Below are 15,750 nucleotides of genomic sequence, written 5' to 3'. Positions count from 1 at the left end.
TGTGAATGTGTGGTTCTTGGACTTGACCCTCTTTGTAGGGTTATCCCCAAACATTTTGCGTCTTCTTCCTATTTTTTCCTGACCTGCTGTTGTTGGTTTTAGTACTCTGGGCACTTTATCACTGTTAATCAGTGCTAAAGTGCATATGCTCTCTGTGTAAATTGTTATCATGATTGGTTATCCATGATTAGCCTATCTTATTTACTGGTAAGCCCCTAGTAAAGTGCACAGAGTGTGCCAGGGCCTGTAAATCAAACGCTCCTCCAGGGCTTGCAGCACTGATTGTGCCACCCACATGAGTACGCCGTAAAAGGTAACTCAGACCTGCCACTCAGGTGTCTTTGCGCAGTTGTTAACTGCCAAGTCGACTTGGCAAGTGTACTCACTTGCCAGGCCCTAACCTTCCCTTTCTACATGTATGGCACCCCTAGTAGGCCCAATGCACCCCCTAGGCAGGGTGTAGTGTATGTGAAAGGTAGGACATGTACTGGTGTGTGTGACATGTCCTTATATTGAAATACTGCCAATTTCGTTTTTCACTATTAAAAGGCTATCTTGCCCCATAGGATAGAATAGGAGTTTATTTATAACATCTTATAAATAAAACTTCCCATTGGGACAAGATGGAGAAATAAAGTTTAGACTCTCTGAAATCAGAATTTGATAACACATCTTTTAGTAAAGATGGTTTTTAAATTGTCTGTTTAAAAATGCCACTTTTAGAAAGACTACAAAAGAATTAAATATCTGTTCTTTGATTGCGAAAGAAACGGACCTGCAATCCAAGAATAGTTCTTCATGCTGTACCATTGCGTTCCAAATAAAGATTACTCATTGGCGGTGATGCCGCCGCGAACTAAGTAAGATGCTATAATAACTCCTTTGAGTGTCTCTTCAAATTAAATCTGGCATCTAGATATTTAAAGGTTCCCTTTCATCTTTCAGATCCCAGATAGAACAGTCAATGAATTTGTTTTTAAACTAATAGCGAAGAAGAGCACTTTACCCAGCAGTAAAAGAGCACGCGCTAATCAGTTATTGTGCAGGGTTCAAAATAACTTACACAGTGGATATTAAGAAAGGGTTGAAACCATTTATAAAATATGGCCGCACTCAATCAGCAGGATAGAGGAAACTAAAAGCAAGACAGGCGACGCTCGCCAAGGCACTCGGATTGACTCCAAGTGAAAGGACAAGAAAGAGAGGCGCAAATCCTACCGCTGATACCATGGAAGACAGCCTTCCATGCAGAGACAAGAATACACCCCAAGCAACTTCGATTGATTCACAAGATAGAATACGTGTCCCTCAAGAACACATTTGGCCTTGAAGAAGACCTTCCACATAACCACCACCAAGGTCCACCCCTGAAAGCCAAAATGCGTTGCTGTATTCCACACAAAGGTCAAGAACTCTAACAAACAATTAACTGGTGCACACAAGGCACCATCCAGAGAGCATGACCAAGAGTGATACAACAATCGATCCATTTACAGCTCTGACCTTATTAGGACCTTAAAATAGTGGCAGTATACAGAAATATGCGAGGATGCAAGGGCATCTGGTCCCAACAACAAACAAGAGTAGGACACAAGAAACTCTAACAAGGTATCTGGTTTAATTTGCAACAAGTTAGAGGAACAAAGCACTTGTAAATATATGTCATATGTGTAATGTAAAAAGACATGTCTCAATGTTTATGGACTGTTTGTGTGTAAGTTATGTTGCCATACATTTTCATTCATTGTTCTAATTGTTAACCTACACTAATGATTTGCATGTTGTCACAGTGAAGCACGTCTTATATTTGTGTTACAGGAAAGTGTGTAAATTGTCTGTGTACATGCAAAAGAATGATACAGAATCCTTGTAAAAACAAAAAGATAAACAATGAATTAGACAAAGGCTCGACATAAGAGTATTTATTGAAAAAGTTGGGTTGAACTTAGAAATCTGGATACAGGGATCCATACTTTTTGTGAAAAATTACACGAGTAATAAAAAGTTCATTGTTACAACCAGAGCAGGGAGACTCATGCAGATCCCGGCTCAATATTCAACTGCAATTCATGGTCTGTGAGGCACTGCATTGTAGATAGTTTAGAAAATAGCAACATTGTTTATTTTTCAGATCACACCAAGCCAAAGCGCTGAAGAGGGCCCAATGAGTATGACTGGGACTCTAAACGCATCAGCAATTTTTGCCATTGAGGAAATAGCAATTTAGGAACATGAGCAGCTTTGAGGGAAATATTGTAATGGTTTAACCCAAGCTGCCTCCAAGGTTGTTCCCATTGGGCAGCATTCCCTCAAACTGACTGTTTAAACAATGGGATTCCTGCATGCATGAAGTTTATGAAATGACTGACTGGTGTAATACTTTGATGTATTGTTGTTTATTACGTTTATAATTTGTTATATACTTGTTTGAAACAAAAAGTGTTTTCTCTATTTCTGACATATATGGAAACAGAAAAATGGAAACATTAAAAAAATGAAAGAATGGTTGAATAAATAACCAGAACCAATGGAATCAGATATTAGTTTTTGTCTGTTTAAGTAGATAACAGCAGACAAAGTGATAGCTAGGTTCCTTGTTGTGCAACTTTTAGAACGTAGGCATTTTCTTGTTTAACCATTCTGTGTCCCTCTGTCTGTTCGTGTATTGACTGTCTGGTTTTGAATGACAGGGGCTGGGGATGTCCATTCTCTCAGATGGCCACCTGGAGAGGGGGGTTGATGTGTGTCCTGCCTTTCCCAGATGACTCAGAGCTGAGCTGATTAGACCTTGGCTGAAATTAGAGTAGTGGGAGGAGATTAATTTGCACCTGAATAGGGCCTGTCTCCCTTGCAAAATGCAATCTCCGCCCCCTGTGGTCATACTGTACCAATGAGGAAAGAACTGGTTTGGACTGGGCTCAGAGACCCTTGCACAAAGAGAACTAAGACATTTTGGTCAGGGAAACATCCTTAACCACGATGTATGAAAAACGACTTACCGGAACAACGAAGAGTGAACAACGAAGGGCTGAAACACGAAGGTCACATCCACGATTGACGGTACAACGAAGGACGGAACCACGACTTTTAGAACACCGGAGCTGCCCGTCACTTCTGGCCGTCTTCGACTCTATGCCTACTTTTCCCTCATGCTCACTTCGATTGGGCTTTGTTGGAGTGATACGTCACTCATCGCTGCCCAATCAAAATTCATCCTTTATTGCCCGTGATAGGTTAGGAAAAGAATGTTGACATTGGCATCGTGTAATGCTAATGTCAGCCTTAACGTTTCATCTGCACCCTGGCTGGTGTTATAAAAAGAGTACTGGGAAGTAGTCTGGTTTTATCCGGCTCGGTTGTACGACTTTGGAAAAGCGTCTCTGGAATTCTCTGACATTCTAATGTAGGACATTCAATTGAATGAATATTTTTTTAATTAAATTCTTAAAATTTTGTTTTGTTGTATTATTTTTAAAATGGGTGGTTATACATGTGTATTTAATTTATTTGATGTTTAAACACTTTTACTTCTAGCAACAGGATGTAGATATTTTATGGATAATGGTTTATGAAGTAATTTGATACCTAGTTATTCATTTTATGTCTCAAGTTTTAAATTATTGTAAAGATTTTATATATTAATTATTTAATATCTTTATTAATATCTTGGTATCATTTTTATTACTTATGTATTAATTACTTTTTATCCTATTTTTTTATTATATTATTATATAATATCCTTTCAGGTCAAGTATGTTATGAAATATATGGTATTGGTTGGGAAAGTAATTTAATACTCAGGTTTTTTTTGCAGATTACATTTATTTATTTATTTTTTTTTTAAACATACTTACCTTTTGTGACGGGATGTAGGGATGAAAGGGGTAGTGGGTGGGGAAGTATTTTATTAACTGGGTAACAATTTTCTTACCCAGGTATTCCATTTTGGCAACGAGGTATGCTGAGTACAGAAATAATGCTATTCTTGATCATTGCCACAGAGTGTCACGTTATCTCACTCCCCTACCCCACCCTTGATCCAAACTTATATTTGGTATTGTTGGAGAGTTACGTCACTCATCACAATCCACTCAACCCTCAACTGCAAAGGCCTGACTTTATTCTTTTTTTCATGCTCCATTCTTGGCATCATTCATACATTACATCAAGCATTATGCTTGCAAGAATTATGGGGTAGGGATGTAATTTAATACTGAAACAATATCTTTATTACCCTAATTGTATTTTTATATTAATGTATGTACATAAATATTTTTTTTTAAAAATTCATTTAGAAATACTTAGCTTTTGGTACGGGATGTAGGGATGATAGGGGTAGTGGGTGGGAACTAATTTAATACTCAGGCAACACTTTTATTACCAAGTTATTACATTTAACAATAAAAATTATAAAATGTATTTAATAACAAATAAATATTTTATTAAATGTATAATTTATTTAAGGGATGTAAGTTTTATCTTACAATCTTGACTCTAGCGACGGGATGTAGGGATGCTAGGCCTATTGGTGGGGAAAGTAATTCAATACTCCGGTATCAATTTTATTACCCAGTTTTTTTTTAAAATAATATGTATAAAATATATTTTTAAATTATATATTTTTTCTATATTTTATATTTACTTAAAGGTTGTATGTTTTATAATCTAGGTACGGGATGTATGGATGTTGTAAGAAATGGGTTGCACACTAATTGTATACCCTGGTTAAATTTTTATTACTTATTTTTATAAATTAGAAAAAAAAAATGAATAACTGTATTACAAAATGTATGTTTTACCTCAAAAATATGTTGTGCAGTACAGACTAAAAATAGGAGAGATACCCCTTGAAAGTGTCAAGGGAAATAGGGTAATTTAAATAATAGAAAAGAATTTTTCCCTCAACCGTGATTTGAAAAAAACACCATATAACAGTATAATATTATGATACAACAACGTGATTCTATACACAAATTGAATATTTATTAAAAATACATGTTAAAAATAGAAACATTAAAACTTATATTCCATTCTCAGTGCCCCACAATACAAGAACATCAATGAAATCACATTCAACACAATGAGACAATTATGACCAGCATAATTTACAAAAGACAGAAAAGTTTGTATGATTTAAATTTGTCAATACTATTTGTACATCTCATATATTCTTTAGCAACACAATGTCATACACTTTCAAATAATTAATGATTGGCAGAAGTGTGCTTCATAGGATTGTACAAGTGAATGCGTCGACGCGTTTCGATGGCTTAAGCATTTCACACCATCTTTTTAAAGACAAATTCAGTTTGTCTGTCTCTGTAAGGATTTTTTCTCTTTTCCCTATAAAGATATACAATATTAGAATCAGCTCTTCCATAGTAATATCATTTTACACATTTAGTCCATCTATTAGACTTAAGTGCTATACTGAGACGTCATTAAAGGCTAACTCTCATCTTTATGCATTAAAACATAGGGGTCCATTAGGATGTCGGGCGGTGGCACCATCGCAGTGGTGGCGGGGCGGAAAAACAGCTTTTTCTGGCCGCGAGCTGCGGAACTCACGTCCGCCACATTAGGATAGGTAAACATAGGTAATTTCCCGTCCGCCGTGGAGCTACACGCACCACCATCAAAGTGCGCCAGCAACCGCGGCGGAAGGAGCCAATCGAGACTCACCGCCGTGCTGAATGACGTCCGCCCCGCTCGACAAATTAGGATGGGCCAAACAAGCTGACGCACCGCCGCGGATACACCGCCCAGCCTGAGCAGGCGGAAACTCGACAGCGGAGCAAGATAGGCGAGACCCGGTCCTGACCGCCATGAACCCAGCCCACCATATGCATCCGGTGATGTTCCTCCTACAACACTATCTTATGGGCCGTGCGGACGCCGCCGCAGGTACGCAATTACACAAAGGCATCACACAACACACATGCCGACACAGCGTCCAATCACCACACAGACACCCTGCTGGGGGACACAACACATCCACACGGGCACCCACACATCACCCACCTCACAACAAGGCACCCCTCAGCATCCGGGACACACAGCGACCGACAACTAGCAGCAACGTACCGGTCCCGGTCACGTCACCGCCGCGGTCAACACATGCGCACTATGCAGAAGGCAGGGCCACTCCAAGGCATGCGCAGGCCACAAACACCACAGGGACACACAGCCTCCAACCACACACCCCACCAACCCACAGGCCAGGTGCTCATCCCGTGCACCCCCATGCACACCAACAAGCACTGCAACAACAAGCACAATACACACCCTGCACCACACAACACACAACCAGGGAGACCACCACTAGAGGAGTGGCTGACAAGGAACAGACAACACCACTGCCACACACTCTCCAGGCTCACAATACTTGCCAACACACACACACACACACAGACACAAACACCCTGGGTGTAGCCACAAACACCACACACAAACAGTGATGCCTCAACCGATGCCTGCACAAGAACAACACACGAACAATACAGGAACCAATACTGAACTCAAACACAACACACATACCCTGTCATCCATACTGGGGGACATCAATGGGAGCACAGACACAACAGGAGTACACAACAACAACACCCAGGAAATAAACACACACACCATAACAGGAAACACACAAGAAGTGCATCGGGACCAACACACACAGCCACATCAAACCCATCACAGATGCACATGAAACCTCTATCAACAAACACCACAAGACTACAGGGGATGTACATCAGGCAATGCCAAGTCACATACACACAGCACACAGCACCGCCTGCACGACAAGCATTGTCTGCATAACAGGCATGATTGACACAACCGCATCACACACCACAAATCAGCACTGCACAGATACAACACCACACCCAGGAACTGAAGCCATACCACACCCTACATCCACACATCCAACACAACAACTACACATGCACCACTCTGGGATACAAGAGCAAAGCCACCTCCACCACCACCCCTTTTGTACCACTTTTGGCCGCCATAAGTGTGGCAGGGTATGCTCAGACGTGAGTCCCTTGCTCACTTTGCCACTGGACTCAAGCAAGCCGGGCTGAAGACGGCTGTAAAGCCAGAAATCGGTCCTCGGAAGCTTGTTTCCGGTCCAGGGAAGGCATGGCTTGGCAGTTCGGGCTGGACTGTTCCCATGAGGCGCAGGGTCAGACTGATTTGCATAGAGCCATGTCTGAACTGGGGTGGCAGAGTGGGCTAAAGAACGGTGATGGATTCAACCCAGATCTTTTGACTGGGTGTGAGTGTTTGATTGGTTCGGATGCTCCGTCCATCACCACCCCCTTTTGTACCTCCACCACAGCACTGGCCAGCACACACAGCTGAAGTACACATGACCACTACAGAATGACCATTAGCACAAGGACAGCACACATAAACCTTTGGGGCAATGTCCAGAGTGGAACAACACATATGGCCCAAGAACTGCACCACAAAGCACAAGCCCACATATGAAGTGATGGGGAGGCACACACACATGGAAACCAAGGGGAAAGCTGACATCTAATTTAAACAGCCTGCATGTCAGTAGCAGACATGTAAGGGGTGTACCAAACACAAATAGAGGGACGGAACACCCACAATGGCCAAGCACAAGTGGCACACATAGGGGATGGCCTAAAACCACTCACACCATGCCAGACAGGAGTTGAAAAACCAACATATGCCTGCAATGCATGACAAACACAAACACAAACACAATGCCAGATTGGAGCAGCAGGCCCACACAGTTCACACAAGAACACCCAAGACACATTGAGGACCAATCAAACACAACACTGACGTGCAACTCACACACTTTGTACACTCCAAAGTGACAAACACAACAAGAAGGAGACTCACACAACACCATGGATATACCTATACACAGCACAGTGCACTATAAACAGCTCACACAAGGGCATATAATCCTCCACCCAGGGCAAGACAAATCAAACAACAGGCATACAACTCCTGGGTGACACATGTGTGTCTCACACAATACAGGGGCACACACACATCCACTACAAACTGACACCCTTCACACTGCACACCTCTGCTACACCCAACACCACGCATCTCATGTAGGCCATGGCACCAGGACCAAGGGCCAACACAAGAGGACCATACACAGACAAGGCTGGGCACACAGAAAGCAATCCATACACATACTACATTACATATCTCAGCCAGCTTCGAAACATCATGCACAGCATCACATCCTGCACTGGCAGTGTCCCCCAACCACACATGTGACCAGTGTAGGCAACAATAGCAAATCACTAACAAGATTACTGCATGCCAGGTAAAGTAGCCATCACAGATCACACAATTTGCAGGCTCATAATGGACTTAAGACCCTGTCACCCCTGGCCAAAATTATGATGGCTGCAAAGGGCCATGCAATGTTGATATGATACATGGAGCATGGTGCACATGCAATCAAATGGGAACAGAAACAAAACTTTAATCATCAAGGACACCGACAAAACACACACCAGAAGTAAATGTATTTATTCACATATTGTACAGATGCAGCGGAACAACAATAGTATACAAACAGGAAAGGCTCAAAATGATGCAAAAATGCTATATGCCATGCACAGGTGAAACACAAACAGGAAGGCAAGTGTTCAAGGCAGGGGAGAGGCCAGCACAGCAGAGCAACAGGGCCAGTGTCCAAGGCAGGGGAGAGACCAGCACAGCAGAGCAACAGGGCCATTGTCCAAGGCACAGGTGAGAGCACGACATAGCAGAGCCACGGGGCCAGTGTCCAAGGCACAGGTGAGAGCAGGACACAACAGAGCAACAGGGCCAGTGTCCAAGGCAGGGGAGAGGCCAGCACAGCAGAGCAACAGGGCCAGTGTCCAAGGCACAGGTGAGATCACGACACAGCAGAGCAACAGGGCCAGTGTCCAAGGCACAGGTTAGAGCACGACACAGCAGAGCAACAGGGCCAGTGTCCAAGGCAGGGGAGAGGTCACCACAGCAGAGCAACAGGGCCAGTGTCCAAGGCACAGGTGAGAGCACGACACAGCAGAGCAACAGGGCCAGTGTCCAAGGCACAGGTGAGAGCACGACACAGCAGAGCAACAGGGCCAGTGTCCAAGGCACAGGTGAGAGCACGAAACAGCAGAGCAACAGGGACAGTGTCCAAGGCAGGGGAGAGGCCAGCACAGCAGAGCAACAGGGCCAGTGTCCAAGGCAGGGGAGAGGCCAGCACAGCAGAGCAACAGGGCCAGTGTCCAGGGCAGGGAAGAGGCCAGCAAAGCAGAGCAACAGGGCCAGTGTCCAAGGCACAGGTGAGAGCACGACACAGCAGAGCAACAGGGCCAGTGTCCATGGTTGTAAACAATGGTCAGGACTAGCACACCTGTATGAGGCACAGGCGCATGAGGGGGATGTCAACTCACTCCTGGAAGTCATGCAGACTTGCATCTGGCTGTGTGTCGGTGACAGCAGGCCCACTTAACTGGGGTGATAGAGCCCCAGGTGCTGTGGGGCTAACAGTGGCCTGGCAAGCTTGAGGGCTGTGTGGACCAGGTGGCATAGTGGCACGTGGAGGTGGACTAATGCAAACTCCTGACACAGTGTGGGTGGGAGAGGTTGGAGGGGTGCCCTTCCACTTTTTGGGAATATGAATTGGCTTCCGTGTCTTGGGGTTGATGGGAAGTGTTGATGACCCAACAGGTGCACACACCAACTGTCCCACATCAGGTGCAGACACTGGCACTACCTCAGGTGATGTGCTGGATCCTGCGGAACGCTTGGTCTGTCTACGCCTCAGGTCCTCGTTCCCCTATTTTCCTGGTGTACCCCCTACAGTGTCCTGCTTTGCCTTTTTAACAAGGGTGGTGTCTACAGTGCCCTGCTTTGCCTTGTTCACAGGGGTGGTATCTACAGTGCCCTGCTTTGCCTTTGTGCCAGGATTGGTGTCTACAGTGCCCTGCTTTGCCTTTTTCATAGGGGTGGTGTCTACTGTGCCCTGCTTTGCCTTTGTGCCAGGAGTGGTGTCTACAGTGCCCTGCTTTGCCTTTTTCACAGGGGTGGTGTCTACTGTTCCCTGCTTTGCCTTTGTGCCAGGAGTGGTATCTACAGTGCCCTGCTTTGCCTTTGTGCCAGGGGTGGTGTCTACAGTGCCCTCCTCCACCTGCTTCAATGGACTCGGAATTGGGGTAGATGTGGTGGGTGGATGTGTCCCTGTGCTCTTCCTAGGTGTACCTCTGATATGCAACACCTCCTCAGTGGACACAGACACTGCATGGGTAGGTCTGTGTGAAGTTTCAGTGACAGGAGAGTGTTTTGCTGGTGATGCCTCTGCGGCATGTGAGCCTGATGTCAGCCTCATTGATCGCCTGGCCTTGGTCTTCCCTGACCGGCTCTTGTCTGTGCATTGTGGGGTGGCCCTGCTCTTCAGTGGGGATTGTGTCTGTGGGCGGGAGTGCCTGGGTTGTGTCTGTTGTGTGCTCCTTGTGCTGTATCTTTTTGGTGACGCAGGTGACCCGTTGTCACTGTCACCTGATATGGCCACTGACTGGGGGGTGGACAAAGGCACCTGAGCTGCAATAGGAGCATGTGCCTGTTGAATGGCTGACGTCACTGTGGATGACAACGCCTGGACTGTACGGTGTAGCCTACCCACGTCAGAGTGTATGCCCTCCATGTATGCAACAACCTGGCCTAATTTCTTTTCCTGGTCACTGAAGGCATTGAGCAGGGCGGTTTGGCCCACACAGAGCTGGCGCAGGAGCTCTACACACTCTGCACTGAGGGCAGCAGGGGGGACAGGTGTAGGGGCAGCGGTGCCAGGTGTGAATGTCACACGTCCCCTCTTAGTGACACAGATACGGGCAGCTCCTGAGGAAGTGGATGTGAGGGTGGGACCTGGCCGCTGGGTTGTAGAAGATGATGCTGACTCCCCATCCCCTGTGCCTGCCAACATGTATGCATCCCCGCTGGCATCAGATGATGTGCTACTCTGTGTCTCAGGCACAGATTCCTCCTGCATACTTCTGTCCCCCTCAGATGCACTGGTGGGCTCTGTGTCACTGGCCTCCGCTGCAGCTGTAGTGCTACTCTCGCCACCACTGCTTTCTGGCTCATGTCCCTCCGTGGTCTCTTGTGATTCTGCATGAGAGAGAGAAACAGGGTTGTGTAAGTGTCATCATCTGGTCACACGAATTCAAAGCAATGCAGTACAGGAGAGGTCCAAATGTACATGCTAACCACCACACCCAGCAATCACTGTGCAGCTACACACAACATAGACCACTCCACTGCCTGCAACGCTGAAAATCTGACATGAGTGAGGCATGTTGATGCCACACAGCACTCTACCCTGCCCCTACATGAAGTGTGCCCCACACACAACTTGGCCTGCCCACACCTTGGGACATGATGAGTGCACAATACTTCTTACCACTAACTGACCTTCAGGGAACAGGGGGGGACAACACACACCTATTAGGACATCACAATCCACAATGCCACGTAGGCCATATCAAGCACCATGTGGTAATCTGGGGAACATCATTTGAATATGTTGGGGCACCAACGATCTTGGTGCAGGCAAAGTCGGCATACATGAATTCACACTCAGCAAGTGGACACTGCTGTTCACCCCAGAATAGATCACCCACACCATCCCAACGCTGAATGACCATGTGGAGCCCAACACATCTGGCAATGGGAAAGTACAGCAGGGAGTATCTGCTCAGTAAGGCCAGGGTGGCACAATACCTGATACAAGCACACATCACAGCAGCCACTCACATGACACAGCACAGCACAGCAACACACGCACATCACATGGCTCACCGCTGCCACAGGCCCTGTACACATTCATCCACTCCAAGCAAAAGTCACGATCCCCAGATACCCTGCCCTGCTCACCATGCTCCTTCAGACGTTCATCCAGGTCTGGATGAGTCACTGCCAAGATGCGGGCCATCACTGGAGTCATGCTGCGCCGTGCTAAACGCCCTGTGTGTGGTAGCATCCCCAATGTCATCTCGGCCACGGTTTTTGCAAGCCGACTGATGTCATCCCACCTCTTGTGGCAGTGTGTGCGTCGGTGGTTGGATACCCCCAGGGCTCGCACCTTTGCCGCAATGGCCCTTCACACAGACTTACGCTGGTTCATCTTGAGCTGCAGGTATGAGAGAAAAGAAGGGTAAATGACCAGTTCCACATTGTCACGTAGGAACATCTATCAGTACAGTAGCAAGACCCAGACTCAGGACCTATTGTAACCTCCCTCCCTCACAAACTGGGGGACCCCTCACAAGGGCAGTGTGCATGGCCCACACAGATGTGATTGCATGCACACATTGGGGCGTAAAGGGTCCAGGATAATCTCACAAATACCAGATGCATCTACAATTTATGCATCGACTGAAGTGTGTAAGTCTGCTATTACACAGGGCACAGATGTGGCATAGCTATTGATCATTGTGAAGGAAGTGGTGTAAGGAACATGTGAGTCTGGTGGTGTTTATTGTTTGTGTGGGCAGCCACTGCTCCGACTCCCTGGGTCACACTCAGTCACACAACAGGGGCACACAGAAATACTCACACAATCAAGTAATGTCCTGGCACCTACATGGTATACATTTGTTGGCTCTGTATGGCTGACAATGTAACATTCCCCTCTCACACATACAGGTACAGGCATGGAGAAGACTGACATTGTGACACACACACACTCCTTCGCCCTGGAGACAGCTTGTCTGTCAGTGTTCGACACAACCCACACCCTCAGGCATATACTGCAGCAGCACAAATACACGTCTGACACCCCCCTGCCCGACAGCTACCTGCATGGTGACTTACCACGACATTGGGGCCACCAAACAGCCTTGGGTACTGTGCCAGCACCTCGTCCACAAGGACCTCTAGCTCCTCGCTGGTGAATGGACTGGCACGGATCTTCTCTGTCCTTGCCATCCCTGTGGACATGGAACACCTGTGGCGGAAGTGAGTGGTGAGCAGCAGGAGAGGGTCCCAGGCAGCAGGCTCAGGAGGCAGCAGCAGGAGAGGGTCCCAGGCAGCAGGCTCAGGAGGCAGCAGCAGGAGAGGGTCCCAGGCAGCAGGCTCTGTGAGCAGTGGAAATGTGAGGCTCACTCCCACAGATTTATAGCCCCCTGGGGTCATTTGGAAGCTGCAAAGCTGTAACAATTGGTTGTCCAGGTCTGCCTCTTTCAAAATCATCCAATGACCGCCTACGCGCTGGCGGAGCACACCTTCCGTGACTTTCAAATCTGCATCATGCCACCGCGATCATCGCTTCCATTGGCTGTAGGCAATGCTCCATGGTGGTGATGCACCGCGGGTGCCTGTGGTGCGCTACCGCGATGGTGCATCATTCAAAATCATCCAATGACCGCCTACGTGCTGGCGGAGCACACCTTCCGCGACTTTCAAATCTGCATCATGCCACCGCGATCATCGCTCCCATTGGCTGTAGGCAATGCTCCATGACGGTGATGCACCACGGGTGCCTGGCGTGCGCTACCGCGATAGTGCATCATTCAAAATCATCCAATGACCGCCTACGGGCTGGCGGAGCATGCCCACCGCCATGTACAACCGTCCATATGCCAATGGCTTCTGCACTTGTGAAGGGGGTGGTGCTGGTGTCACACCGCTGGGAACAGGCGGTAGGTACCGCGATTCATGCGGTGGAGCATGCCCACCGCCATGTACAACTGTCCATACACCAATGGCTTCCGCACTTGTGAAGGGGGTGGTGCTGGTGTCACACCGCCGGGGACAGGCGGTAGGTACCGCGATTCATGCGGCTGAGCTTGCCCACTACCATCTACACATGTCCATATGCCTATGGCTTCCGCACTTGCGAAGGGGGTGGTGCTGGTGTCACACCGCCGGGGACAGGCGGTAGGTACTGCGATTCATGCGGCGGAACTTGCCCACCACCATCTACACATGTCCATATGCCAATGGCTTCCGCACTTGTGAAGGGGGTGGTGCTGGTGTCACACCGCCGGGGACAGGCGGTAGGTGCCGTGATTCATGCGGCGGAGCTTGCCCACCACCATCTACACATGTCCATATGCCAATGGCTTCCGCGCTTGTGAAGGGGATGGTGCTGGTGTCACACCGCCGGGGACAGGCGGTAGGTACCGCGATTTCCATTACCACTAATGGCTATGTCAATCATGAAGAGTGTATCAGTACACCGCAGTAACATGCTAAAGGGCACATCATTGTACACACAATGCCATACTACCCTGTCATCCATAGTTGTACGCACGTTATGTGTGACACACTTCGGTCTGTGCTCCCTGCCATGTTACTCATACACTTAATGGCTGATGATGCTTGACACTCTTGAGCTTGTGTTCATGATGTGGTACAAATCCATTAGTTGTGGGTCAGTGATGACCTTCACAAGGATTGTGTCACAGCATTGTATCGTATGAGACTGGTGCATTTAGAACAGCTCATGCACACAACAGAACGTTTTCCTGCTACTGTGATCATTGTGTTGATGGATGTGTGCAGAGTTTACATGATGCATTGAGGTGTGACAGGTACAGCAGATGGGTATGATACAGACATGGTAATTTCTAAAACATTCGCGGATGTTGCTGCACCTTGCCTGCACATTTGAATTGTGTTCTCCAGTATGTGTGCATTCACATTGTCCGATGTGTGTGTGTCACTTGTGTATTGACAGTGGCGTGGTGTGCCCTCTGTGTGTATCACAAGGCCTGCCATGTCACCTGGTGTGCCATGCATATCTCAAGCAGTCGTTTTTTCCCCATGACATCATTGATGGTATGTGCTGTGGCCATCTCATGATGGTTGTCACTGACATTTCATATTTTACTTCTGTACTAGGAGGAGGCCAAATCTCCTACGTCACCTGACAGTGCTGGAGGACATGGAGAATAAGGCATTAATACGGAAATTCCGCCTGGATAGACCAACACTGAAGATCCTGTGTGATCTATTGGAGCACCACCTGCAGCCTCGCCGTCACTATCCAACGGCATTCACACCCACATACAAGGTGATGGGAGCACTCCATTTTTTTGCAACCAGTTCCTTCCAGGAGACGGTGGCTAATGCTGGAGGGATGTCACAGCCATGTTCAGCATGGTGCTGAGGGATGTTCTTGCAGCCATGATGCTGTATCGGAATCGCTACATCCATTTCCCGCGGGGAAAAGAATTGGCTGCCGTGAAGGGGGACTTCTATCCCCTTGGGTGCATCCCACATGTTGTTGGTGCCATCGATTGCACCCGTGTAGGTCTGGTGGCACCACAGGCGACGGAGCACATATATAGGAACCGCAAACATTACTATTCCATCAGTGTGCAGGTGGTGTGCCTTGCGGACATGACCATTTCACATGTGTGTGCGAAGTATCCTGGCTTTGCGCATGATTCGTTCATCATGAGGAACAGCATGGTGCCACGGATGATGGAGAATCTGCTTCCCGAGCGTGCTTGGATTGTGGGTGAGTATGCCTACTGATATGGCGTGCTGTGTGTTACCTGATGCACCCTGGCTGTGCAACATTGCAATGGGTGTTTGTCATTCACATGTGACTCTGCATATCCCAGTCGGCCATGGCTGTTGAGCCCCCTCAGGAATCCCAGGACCCCGGCTGACATCCGCTACAATGAGGCCCATGGCAGGACCCGACGGGTAATCGAACGCACTTTTGGCCTGCTGATGTCAAGATTCCGTTGCCTTGACAGGACCGGAGGTGCA

Source organism: Lissotriton helveticus, chromosome 8 (genome assembly GCF_964261635.1).
Source record: "Lissotriton helveticus chromosome 8, aLisHel1.1, whole genome shotgun sequence".
In the NCBI taxonomy this organism is placed as follows: Eukaryota; Metazoa; Chordata; class Amphibia; order Caudata; family Salamandridae; genus Lissotriton; species Lissotriton helveticus.
Note: the sequence above shows the minus strand (reverse complement) of the source record.